This window comes from Oncorhynchus keta, chromosome 16 (assembly GCF_023373465.1).
Source record: "Oncorhynchus keta strain PuntledgeMale-10-30-2019 chromosome 16, Oket_V2, whole genome shotgun sequence".
In the NCBI taxonomy this organism is placed as follows: domain Eukaryota; kingdom Metazoa; phylum Chordata; class Actinopteri; order Salmoniformes; family Salmonidae; genus Oncorhynchus; species Oncorhynchus keta.
In genome coordinates, this window is record NC_068436.1 from 14,240,419 (window position 1) to 14,254,029 (window position 13,611).

The 13,611-nt window shown below is 41.4% G+C and overlaps 1 pseudogene; it reads right to left on the minus strand.

Annotated features, from left to right (window-relative positions):
- Nucleotides 1-10,535: 10,535 nt before the first annotated feature.
- On the minus strand, nt 10,536-12,107 carry LOC127908103 (POU domain, class 4, transcription factor 2-like; annotated as a pseudogene).
- Nucleotides 12,108-13,611: the final 1,504 nt, after the last annotated feature.

A 13,611-nucleotide genomic window follows, 5' to 3' on the forward strand; every position in this document is an offset into this window, starting at 1 on the left:
TTTTGTACACTCCGTGTAGTTGTTCTAGTCAGACCCATGCACAGCCTCAACTAGTGCTTACTTGTTATGCCAGCTTCAACAAATCCATTGGCTTTATCATAACTATTGCATTTTTGTATAATAATTATAACAATTATAACAATAACAATACTGTTAAAAGTATGAATAATGAATTTAAAAAATTGAATGATATAGATATTTATTTCATTTGCAGGTAATAAAGACAATCATTTTCCTAACTCGGGTCATTGTCTCATGTCAGATGGTATCACTCCTACGTGACTCTTGTCCCTCAACCAACAGTTCAGGCCGAATATCTGCTATCTGACACGCTATCGCTATCTCTCTCGCTATAGAGCAATCTGACATTAAACAAAAAAGAACTCTGGCTACATAGCTGCATAGGGATACAATGGCTTTTTCACTGCGCTCTGATGGAGTCAGCACAGTTCCAGTGCTGTGATTTGGCTTTCCTGATGAGGAGAGCAGATAAAGGGGGGTGTAGAGGAGGTGAGAGATAGAAGCACTGTGTGCAGGAAACCAGGCAAACCTCCAGTGAGTGTCTCATTAACATCCAGAGATCAGAGAGAACCCAGCAAAGCACTTTAATGGCCTACTGTACTTGTTACGTGTACGTGTGTGCGTGTGTGCGTGTGCGTGTGTTTGTGTGTGTGTGTGTGTGTGTGTGTGTGTGTGTGTGTGTGTGTGTGTGTGTGTGTGTGTGTGTGTGTGTGTGTGTGTGTGTGTGTGTGTGTGTGTGTGTGTGTGTGTGTGTGTGTGTGTGTGTGCGTGTGGTAGTCTACACTTTCCAATAGCATCCTATCTGCAGTAGCAGTAGCCTCCATTGAGTTCAATTCTCGTTGCATGGTGCTTTTCCTTCTGTTTGAAATACACTGCGTCTTGATCAGTTGTAGTCCCATAGGTTGTGCTGCTGCCTTTCTGGGCAGGCTCCAATCACATGAGAGGATGAAGGTAGTGGGGGTTAACTATGCACCCTTAACCCTTGCATTGTGTGGATTTATTGAATGGTGTAGGCTGCATAACTGTCTGGTTTGTATAATTCTTCATAATGTTATTGGAATGGGATTTTATTCCTCCTCGCCTTGTCATTTCAATGGTCTAATCTAGGCTAGATGATTCCATTTAAATTCAGTCAATTCTGGGGGATTTTGTGGAATTCATGAATTGAATGTCAAAATGAATTTGAGCTCATCCCTGTCAAAATGAATTTGTGCTCATCCCTGTCAAAATGAATTTGAGCTCATCCATGTCAAAATGAATTTGAGCTCATCCCTGTCAAAATGAATTTGAGCTCATCCCCGTCAAAATTAATTTGAGCTCATCCCTGTCAAAATTAATTTGAAGTCATCCCTGTCAAAAGACATTTGAGCTCATCCCTGTCAAAAGGAATTTGACCTCATCCCTGTCAAAAGTGACATCTTTGTAGTCGTGGTTCAAATTAACTCTTTAAATTTGAAAATGGATTTACAGCCTGGTATATATTTTTTGTTATCAGGATTTATATTTGAGTCTCCTAAACCTTTATAGGTACCCCTTCAATATAGTATATAGCCTATTGAATGATTAATTTCAGCACCAAGAAAGTTCACTAACAATTATGCAATGGTTCATGTGCTCATTAAATATGATTCCTGTAGTTAATGTATTTTTAATCATGCAAATATTGTAATTAGCCAGACCCCTCCTGTGTGTCGTGTTTTATATCTAACTGTATTGCCTGTCCTTTGTTTCTTGTGCTGAGCCTGATCTGTTATTATAATATCAAATCACTCTTGTTTAGCCTGCTATTCAATCAACAGCTATTGAACGGCCTCTTTTGTTGTATCAAACAATTAATTGGCCTTGGGGATGAGGTGAAGTGAAATATCACTTGCCAAGAGACTCAAACATGACCCTCTATACACCTCAAATGGATGTGGGACAATTAATGTGGGTATCAATTCAAATGAATTCCATGGATGTGATTTCTGTCACATCGTTTAAAGGCCTGATGACAGCACATGCTATCAAATGCAGTCTCTATAACATGTACATGCATAATACATTGTGTTAGGTTTAACTCACGTATACTATACGTATGTGTGTTTATCCTCATTGGTGGTGGTTGTTTGAGATGCATCGCCATTGAGCCACTCTAATTTAGTCCGTGGAGCCTGTGGTTTGGCAGCCGTAGCCCCGGGCCTCTGGCACCGCGCACCGCTCGTTGTCATTTGCTACCAACTGGGTTTTTGATGAGTGCCTGACCTAGACGCCTCATCCTTCACCACTGTCCATTCCCTTTGTTTACATCTGTGCCGTCCCGAATGGCATCCTATTCCTATATAGTGCACTACTTTTAACGCTAGGGCCCTGTGAGCACTAGTCAAAAAGTAGTGCACATATCAAGGAGTAGGTGTTAGGACACAATCTCCGCATTCTAATTACTCTCTTTATTGCTTTAGCCTGGAGGAATCGTTCAGGGAGGAGGACAGAGAGCGAGAGAAAGGAGAGAGGGGGGGACACCAGGAGTTTCGGACCAATAATAAAACGCCATAACTCGCGAAGTGGCGCCCACAGGCGAAGTAAAAAGAAGTGCGTCCCTAATTATGATTCTGAGTGCTACAGAGCGTGACCAGTAGAAAACACTGACCTCTTTCTTACTCATGTCATACCACAGTAGCAGTGTTTGTCTCACTCCATGTGCCATTTCTTTATCAATTGATTTTTACCAACAGAGACCACACCATTTTTATGAATAGGAAGAAGTTCTTCTGCTGAATAATTAGCTTTTTATTCGCAGCCAAGTTGCATTTGACTGACTATTATCATCATGTGAGCTGTTGGCATAGGCCTAGATTTATTCATCTACACTGCGATAGGCTAGTTATTGGCTAGAAATTCGAAAATAGAAAATCAATGGGACACAGGCGTGTTGGCCCATACCTCTCCATTTCCCATTCATGCGTAAAAACATAATGCCAGCCCATCTGGATTTTTAGCAAATACATTTGTGACAACACTAGTAAAGAATACCTTTAAAATTGTAGTCCCAGCTCTCTGTGCAGCGTTGTATAAAACAGCATCAATAGCACAGTAGTGCCACAGTCTTTAATGAGCTCGATCTCAACTTTAAAGACTTGAAGGATATTAACAAGCTACTTGACAAATGGTGCTTAGAAGCACATTAAAGACATGGCTAATGGCGCATAATGACGGCTAATTTTCGATCAGATATAAAATTAGAGCCCCCAACAGTTATTTGCCTTAAGGACTTTATGTAAATGATTCTGCTCTGTATAAACTGAAAGCCGGGGTGAGAGAGAGAGAGCGAGGAGGGAGGGGAGGGAGTTGGAAAAGAGAAAGAGAGAGGGAGAGATGGGGGAGAGAAAGAGCCTGGGCTGGCACTCCTTGTGGATATGATTAATAGATCTGCAACAGAGCACGCGGCTGTCAGAGCTCAATGAACACACATCCAGCAGACAGCTATACCACCTTCTCATTAGACCCGATGCCCAATCTTTACAACAACTTACCATTCGGAACGGTGCAACAGCCTCTGAAAATGAGCGAATCTCTATGCGTTAAATGGCTTTTGCAATGTAGATAGAAGGAGAGGTTGTGAGGGCGGGGGTGCACGAAAGACACTTAACTGTTCGCAAAGCATTGCATGCCCATCCAAGGTGTTTAATATTTAATAGCATTGGAGGCCCATTTTGACGCCATCCCGTTTGAAAAATGGGGCATAATCTGTTGGGAGAGCACTCGATGAATTTGAAAATAGAGACATTAGAAACATATATTGTAAAATACCTGATAGGGTCATCTTGCATGCCCTCGATGGAACTAATTCATACAAAACATGTGCCATAATCTAAAACTCATCTGAAATGTATTGACAATTGTTTTCAAAATATTATTGTTTTGTGTCTCGGACGATTATTTTGATCATGTTTCGAACCTTAGGACTAAGGTATACTTCATTGCATTACGTAGTCTTGCATAAGCCTACTGGTAGGCCCAGGCTCCTGGCCACTGTACATCGTTTAGAGGGTTGTAATCGGGGGCATTTAAATTATATTGATAATAAAGCATTACACCCATTAAGAGTTCATTAAGAGTAAACGCGAGCCTTAATTACAGATTGCACTCAACATTGTTCAACTCGTTAAGGGCCATGTATCTCTATCGTCATATAGGCTTAAGAGATGATTTGGAAATAATTACCGACATTTCATTGTAACGTGTTAATTGTATAATAACGCTGGTGTTTTTAGCCGTGCTGTAGATGCTTAACTTAAAACATGTATTGTAACAACTCTTACAGAAATCAAGTGAAGATAGCATCATTTATTGAAATAAAATCAATCGGATACATATTTAATGACGAAATGATGCTGCGCATGTGTGTGCAACATCCCATCCTTTCAGACGGTTTGACCATTTGAACTGAATAAGCAGTTTACAACTTAATTGGCATATTTCAAATCAAATCGAATTTTATTTGTCACATGCTTCGTAAACAACAGGTGTAGACTAACAGTGAAGTGTTTACTTACGGGCCATTACCAACAATGTAGAGAGAAAGAAAATAGAGAAATAATAGAAAAATAGAAAAATAATAACACGATGAATAAATACACAATGAGTAACGATGATAACTTGACTATATTTGCTTAGCAATTTACAGAGATAAACAGCAACATTTAATAAGACTGGAATTCTTGGACAACAAGGAAACATGTTTAGCTTTTCCCACTGCCCCCGCCGCTGACGTTCACTTACTAGTATTTAAATCATTCAAATGTAAATATGTGAATGAAAACCACATAAGAACATGTAAAATAGCGAATTATTCACATTATTCTCATGTCAACATGTGCATGTCCCCCGCTGCAGGTTAGCCTATTCCATCCATACCTCTCCATTCTGTTAGCTTTACATAATAGCTGGAAAATACTTCATTTAGATCATGCATACATTTAACATTGAAAGAATGCATTCGCATTTTAAATGGAGATAATGCATACAAAGTAGTCATTGTTATAATTATGGCGATGGCGATGACTATTCACGTCTCATGTTTCATGACGGATACAAGCCATAATTGAGTTGTCCCTGTCCAAAACATTAAATGGCCCGTCGTCACCTGCCAAGGGAAAATGAGCAGGGCATTAAATAGCTGTGGTATAGCATTTAATAAGAAATAATTAAACCCTCTTGGGAGGCCTACGTGTTCAAATATAGCCTGTAAAATGCAAGAGTGAAATATGTTTACATAATCCTACTGAAATAGTTAGAAGTTTGGCCACGCCAATCATTTAGTTTCTTATATGATTTTAATTAAATCTGCAGAATTTGACGAATTGTCGTAGGAGAGAACACTTTTGAGTTATTGGGATGGCATGCTTTGAATAGATAGCACGATACATAGGCAGAAGTGCGGGATAGTGAGAGTGGGTGAGAGTGCATGGCGCGTGCATGAGGCGAGGAGTGAGAGAGGTGCCTGAGAGGTCAAGAGGTGTGTGTGTGTGTGTGTGTGTGTGTGTGTGTGTGTGTGTGTGTGTGTGTGTGTGTGTGTGTGTGTGTGTGTGTGTGTGTGTGTGTGTGTGTGTGTGTGTGTGTGTGTGTGTGTGTGTGTGTGTGTGTGTGTGAGAGAGAGAGAGAGAGGGAGAGGGTCATGCGTCTGTAAGTGCACGTTTATTTTTCAATCACACCAAATAACTTGTCCTGCACTTTCAAAATAACACACCCATCCTATCAGTTGACATTATAATCTATACTCACCCGTTTATACGTGTGAAATGAATAATGGCCACCCATGTCTTTTCTCCTTCTTAATGCAACTCCATTGATTCGCCTCTGTAAAACACTTACAACTAATCACCAGTGATAATTCATTAATATTGTATCAACAACTACAAATCTCGAATCACACGGAGATTGGCACCGAATTAAACGCGCGTGTTATTCAAAGAGCCATGGCGCGATGACAGTACAGGGACAACGTGCGATATGTTGGCGAAATGCAGTGTAGTTGACCGCCACCAATGCTAAATAAAGGGTTACAGTGTCTCGCGTTCGATTTCTGACCTTGTGTTTCCTCTAATTCCAGATCTCAGTCGCATCTTTGAAGGAAGACACTTGGTGTAAATGTACAGTTAAAATATTCTATTCGCAGCTCCCCAGGCGGAGCTCAGACAGTCCCCGGCTTCATTAAAATTTCATCAGCATCCCTGTGAAAGGGGAAATGTTCAGGGGAAAGGAGAAAAATAAAACAGAAGGCTTAATTATAACAAAGGGAAACACTGCTGCCCTTTCCTTTTTGAATGTAGCGACCACAGTGTATTGGTGCCATGTCTCAATGTATGAGCAGAAGCCTATGAGGGGCTGTGTTGCTTCTATGTAAACTACTTGGCTTGGTTGAGATATGTTAAGGCAAAATGTTTGTGTGTGTGTGTGTGGTGTGTGTGTGTGTGTGTGTGTGTGTGTGTGTGTGTGTGTGTGTGTGTGTGTGTGTGTGTGTGTGTGTGTGTGTGTGTGTGTGTGTGTGTGTGTGTGTGTGTGTGTGTGTGTGTGTGTGTGTGTGTGTGTGTGTGTGTGTGTGTGTTTATTTTCTCTGTGTGTTTTGTCAGTGAGGATAGTGCTGCCCAATAGATTTGTTCGCACCTATATATCGGAAAGTTAAATAGGGGAATAGTCTGTCGAGCTGTGGAGGGAGCTGCCATGTTTCCAGGGTGCAGTCAGTGCACTAAACACACGCTGGGCTGGTGTCAAGCAGCGAGACTCACTGCATTACGTTCATTTCAATTCCCGATGAGACTTTCTCTCTGCAGCCCTCCCTGACCAACGCTGAGTAATTAACAGCGATAGCTAATGACTACTTAGCCCTATACTCCTCGCTCGAACCTCATAATTATCTGCTTTTCATAATTCGATGTGTAATTTCATAATTCGCTCTTATTAGCTTATTAAGTGAATGGCTCATTTAGGGGAAATTAGAATCGCTCACCAGGAGCATCTTTTAATTGATGAAACATCAAGACTGTCTCGTTAATAACAGCTCGTTTTGATATTATTCATCAATTGCTCTAATCGTGGTGTTTTAAGCCGCTTTGATTTTGTGTTTAAGCATTTTATACATTTAAGAGATAAGTGGAAAAAGTATATGCTTTTATCTTGGAGCAAATGGTTATATTACGGAATACAATAAAATAACGGTTCATTTATTGTCATAGACGGTAACACATAATTGTGTCACTAATTGATATATCCGGTGAAAGTTATTATATTTGGTAGCAATAAACCAAGTATTCTTGTAAATCTCTGATTTGAAATAAATAAATAAATATATTCTGCCATGGCCATGAGGGCCATTCCAAAGATGACCGAAACATAGCCATAGGCCTGGTTAGAACCCTGACGTCATCGTGTGGTCATTTCAGGGAGGTAGGCTGGCAAGGGGTTAAATTGGTTTTAGAAATGTTGAGATGCCAAAGTTATAGACACAAAGTGGCTTAATAGAGAGGTGTACCAATCATATTTTCACCAACTAGACTATACACCAACTTCAGATAATGCACTTCCGGTTTCACGGCAAGCAAAAGGTGGAACTTTGCATATCAATAGGCTACTGAATCCCTTTCTAATTAATTGATTGAATGCACTACTAAGAAATATTTCATTTGCAGGATTATTTGTATTATAATATGTATTAGTATAGCCTACACTGCATTCCCCCTCACTGTTTCAATTACAATGTATAATCAAATTAGATTTAACAAAAATAATCACATGCAAATACATTCTGCTGCTATAAATACTCTCTTTAAAATGTGGAGGACAGATTTCAGAAGTGCAAATCGGATGACGGCTGGCTCCCGTTCTCCTCTCCTCTCTCTCTCTCTCAGGTAGCATGGGAGCTATCCGTGGTGCTGAAAGCTGTAGAACTGAAAACCCCATAGAACGTTCAAACGTTCTAAGCAGACAGTCAACAAGCCATGCAGGTCATGTCTACATTAGGCAATGCTTATTTCAAATTGACATCAATGTTTGTATTTTGCATTTTAGGCTAGTCCTAACCCTCGTCCTTTTCCTAACCTTACCCTAATTATCCTAACCTGCTTTGTTAATTCTCCAATAACCTAGACGCTTACATTTTCCTAACCTGCTATACGAAAAGTCCATTTTGACACAAGTACTCTATCTAGTCAAAACCAGCCATGCAGCCAAGCCCCCATCGGCCTGACATGAACGGTGCTTTAGAAATGACACTCTATTCAAAATGTTGATTTAAAAAATATATATATATGCTGAATCCCGCGCGCAAACCAAGGTGTAGCCTAGCCTGCTTCAAAGCCATATCATGCCTCGCACCGGAGCAGTGTTTGACTGTGTATTTAAATAGAGACGGGCACATTGGCAGGCGAGGCTGTTTTTCTGGCGGGCTGACATCTGGCAGGGCTGCGCTCGAGGGACCTATCCAGTTCTCTATAGACTCCATGATTAGACTCTAATAGAATATTAGCATTTGTTCTCAGGTAGGCTACCGCGAGCTGCAAGAGCGATGCTGGCAGCCATTCAGTAGAAAAAGCACGTGTCTTTTTTACAGTGCATGGTGGGACAGTAATGGGATTTTTCTGGAATTTGTAGAGAAATTGGATATGTAAAAATAGGATCTATTGATGCTTGATGGTCTATCTTTGCACCTTTCAGCATAAAAGACAGATTTAGCTCCAGCATAAATCCTTTAATGACATAGGCCTACATCCAAGGATGATCATTGCATTGATGCTTTGAAGGAATATATTTCTCAATTCAATTTGTGTCTTTAAATTAGATTGTCCATGCATTGCAATACGCAGATGCAGTATACAAGCATTTCGCTCTTTCCAATAATTGGGCCTACACAAATACACTCATTCAAAACGTCCAATAAAATGTTAAAATTAGTTCTTTAATGAAACACATATTGCAATTCAATTATTAAATAACTTAAAGATACATTAATGTAGTAAATAAATACAAAAATAATTCGACCAGGAATCCAAAAGCAACAGACATTACAGAAAGAAGATACCTCAGCTAAAACAGCAATACAGCAAAACCTGTACGGATATAATTATGTGCAACTGGTTCCAATGAAATATTTACATTTTACACGTATACTTCCATGAAACGGTTATTTCCTCAATAAGAAAACATCACGAAACAAGGTGAATTTAACAAGCAACGACTTCATAATGATGCGCATATTTATACAAATAAATAACCAGAAAAAAACATACATAAAAATAATTTAAAAGAGAATACTATCGCATATATCTCTCGATTGTACCATCTCGAACGTTTAGCAGAAACGAAATGAAATTCGTGACTATGGGTCTAGATTTAGCTGTCATTTCCCTATACGAAAACACGTTTCACTTGCTGTCAGAATTAGCTTTTCTCAATCAAAACGAGGGAGGAGGAAGAGGGGGAATCCCAATAAATATATAATGATGTAAACATGGCCTCATCTAATAAAATAGTCTATAAGAAACAGACCCACGTTGGCTGGCAAAAACAAACGTAGCCCTATTGTAAACGGTAGTAAAACAATCATATTTGGCAATTGTAAACCCCAATCAAATGCATACATTTGATCCACTATTTCTATAGGCCCATCTACAGCCAGATAGATGCTTTATGCAATAGAAAACAACCCTACACCAGCTATATTGTATAAACAGTGTTGCTCGATTAGGGCCTAAACTCTGGGTCTTCGCTTTATATCTTACCACGTTTCTTGAACTTTCAGCTTTTCATCACACTTTATAACGAAATAGGTGGAATTAATTACATGGGAGTCACAAAAATGAAGGTCATGTGACCACTAAATTAATCATTTACACGGCGTTGTTTGGCAGTACTCTAATAATAGCTTCCAAGACCCGGCAAGCACTTACTGTACTGTCCCATTTCCCCTCATGGACCCAGAATTAATGCCAGACTGCATCGTCATAATAATAAACTCACGAGGGGAAATGTAGCCTTACGACAAAAATATAAACACGCAATACTATGCCAATAGGCACCGACCAAGTGCTGTGTCAAAATACTGTAGGCTATCTTCCATGGTAAACAACTATTCTTTTCAGTACGTTCAATGTTGTAGGCTATGATAAATTAGCCAATATCATAAACCAAAAAAATACGTGTGATTAAAGCCTATATTACTTAGCCTTTGACACCAAAGGGTGAAGAATAGTAGGTCTAAGTGGAGAAAAACAGAGGTCTTACTTGCTCTGTTCAAATGCTCCTGTACATGACTCCACATCCCTTCTGGTGCGAATAAGACGTGACCGCAGTAGTGGTTTGAGCTTTCAGTCATTTTGAATATATATTAATTATTCGGGTTGTTCAAAGCACAAGTCATTGATGATTGAAAAAAGTGTGTGATAAGAATATATTACAAATCGTCTCTAAACAGTGTTCAGTCTCTCAACGTAGGTTGATAGTTTTTTTGTATTTATTTTTTTTAGAGCGAGTGTTCAGAGTCAGACGCATGCAGAATATTTCATTCGTTTCTGTTTCTGCCGTTGGTTGCAAAACCAGACGTACCACGTTCTTTTTGAGGTCAGTTTCTCTGCTATAGCAGCGATTTTTTCTGAGGAAGGACGCGGCTGAATGGCCAGTAAGCTTCCGGTGATCGCTTTTCGGTGCTGCTATCGACGTGCGCTTCCGCTTCTTCTCGCCGTTATATAGCTCGGGTTTGTTGAGTTTCTCCCGGTGTGATTTCTCAGCTTCTTCCAGCCATGCCTGTAGAATCGGCTTCAAAGCTATCATGTTGTTGTGGGAGAGAGTGAGGGACTCGAATCGGCAGATGGTACTCTGGCTGAGGGAGCCCACGCCAGGAATCTTCAGGTTGGCCAGGGCTCCCCTACATCCGCCTGGTCACGCCGAGTTTGATCCGTCTCTGTTTAAACCTCTCAGCGAAGGCTTCTAAGTCCCTGGGATCGGCGTCCACGTCGCTCATGCAGCCCATGTGGGATGGTAGCCCCGTGGGCATGAGCCATATTGAGGGGCTGCCTGGTGCATGTGGTTCATGCCCGCCATGTGAGCAGGGTGCGCAGTTGCGGAGCCGTCTGGCCCTGCCATGGACCCGAGAGCCAGTCCTGGGGTGATGTGGTCAGCAGGTCGCCCTCCAGCGCCTGGTGGGGTTGGTGGTGGTGGTGATGGTGATGATGGTGGTGGTGACCGTGGCCGGAAAGGGCTGAAGGGTGAGAAATAGGCACCGAGGAAGAAGACGATGAGGAGGTGCAGGGGAGAGTGTTCATGGTGTGGTAGGTCGCGTCCGGCTTGAAGGGACTGTGGTGTGGAGGATGGTGGTGGCTCTTGGTCTGCGAGACAATATCCACCGCGGCCAGAGCTTCAGCGCGGGCCAACAAACTCTCATCCAAGCCTCCGAATATATTGCTCTGCAATTGCAAATAGAATGCACACATAACTGTCAGCAGGGAATTCTCACTCCACTCCGCGGTTTAAAACATTTCCTGAATGAGATGAGAAAAAAATCCTAAAAGAACACACAAACAAGGCACATGCAACATCCCAGGTCATCAAAATTAATATGTAAGGCAACCCCGACTGAATACATAAGTTGGAGAGAGGAAGGGAAAAAAATGGAGGTGCTGGGTGATTTGCTGTGCAGACATGAAAAAAACATCAAGAAAAAAGGGGGCTGTCAAAATGTGCCTTTAAGCGGTAATTATGCAGAATACGTACCGGTGGGGTGGGGAGACATCCTCGGCGCATCGCCTCCGAGTTGCCTCCGCCGCTGCTGATGATGGTGCTACTGTGTCGGGAAGACGAGCACGAGGAGGGCGCATTCGAAGTCAACGTGGAGGACGAGGAGGAATGCAAGGAATACTTGGGCTCGGGCAAGCTGGCGTGGGCCATGGCGAATGCCTGCTTGCTGTTCAGAGACATCATCATCATGTTTGCAGGCGTCCGAGTCTCGGCAAGTTCCTTTTAATAAGTTAAGACTCCGCCTCTTCGAATGGAGTTGAAGCCCAGTGTTGCTTCTCCGGGAATCTAAAGACACTGTCTTATATACTGTAACTGTAGCTGCTACAATATGGAAAGATGAACATCCAATTCTCTAGTTGTTGGCGCATATATTATTACCTAGCCCTGTGTATGGAGGTATGGCCGCGCGCTGTAGTTTTGCTGGAGAGGAGATGTCGCACGCGCCATGCACTCGAATGTCGCCTGCGCCCTCGTTTACCTCTTCCGCTATGGGCTGTGGCGCGATGACCAAAAATAATGGTTAATATTACTCATTCGTTCTTTCTCTAAATTTCGTCCTCCAAGAGTGTTATTTTGGTCGTCGTGGATGTGTCGTTGTTTTGGAGAGCTCCTCCAAGATTATGCAACGAAAAACTAATAGTAGAAAAAAGTTGTTTTCTCTCCTCCTGGTACGGATTTCCAAAACACAACCGCGCGTAAAAAGATTGTCTTATTCGTTTATCTTTTCTTCTGCAAAGTTTCCGTTTCACAATTGACTGTAATTAAGAGATACCGGTGACAGTCTCGATACCTCGACTATGTTCAATGCTGCGGGGACTCGATCTGCCTCTGCTCTGAGGCGAAGGGCAGGCTGTGTGTGTCTCTCTCTCTCTGCGCCTCTCTTTCACTCTTTCACACACTCTCTCGCTCGCTCTTTCGTTCTCTCTCTCCCCTCTCTCTCTCACTCGCCCCTCTCCTCTTACACTCTCTCGGCTGTACCTGAAAAACCTTTCATGATTTATTATTCTTCATTAGCCACACCGCCGCTGGGGACTCTGCGCATGGGCAGTCTGCGACAAGGCATTCATTTCAAACAGCTCTCCAGCCAGCATTGTGTCCTTCTTCGTCGAATCTATTTTGGATCCACATGGAAAGAGGAAAAATAAACCAAATATAGCCGAGCCATTTCCATTAGTATTTCTTCATATTGTGCCGTTTCATACAAATAAAAATATTCAAAGTGTGAGTTCAGTTTAAAGATACGAATTAGGCAATAGAGGAAATAGGAAAGTCCTTCTAGGGATGGATATGAGGAAAGTACCTTGGACAGCTTCATGAAGCGACATCCCTGCTGGGGCAAGATAAATCAAAGTTAAATGCTTGACTATCATTTCATTATGTCATCATAGGCAAATTGAAGACAGTAGGAACATCTGTAAACAAATTAGGTGTCGGGGAAAAGATAAGATTACTAGATTTAAAATTAATTTAGGGCTATGTGAAACAGCTTTTCAATAAGTGACCTGCTCCCGCGTTATCTTGTTTATGTGCGTAATTCACCTTGACGAATTTATTCGTTTGGAGATTAGCTATGGAAATAATCAATACATTTACATTTACATTTAAGTCATTTAGCAGACGCTCTTATCCAGAGCGACTAGACGAGCTATATGGGTTAACTCAACAGTCATATTGTGACGTTTTATGTCACTGGTGCATGGCCGAGCGTCGTGTGTGAAATATTTGATCAATGACAGTGGAAAGTGGATTTTTTAAAAGTCTTTAGGATTTAATTGCAAACCCAATACAATTATATACTTGTCGCAGCGGGCTATTATCATATCT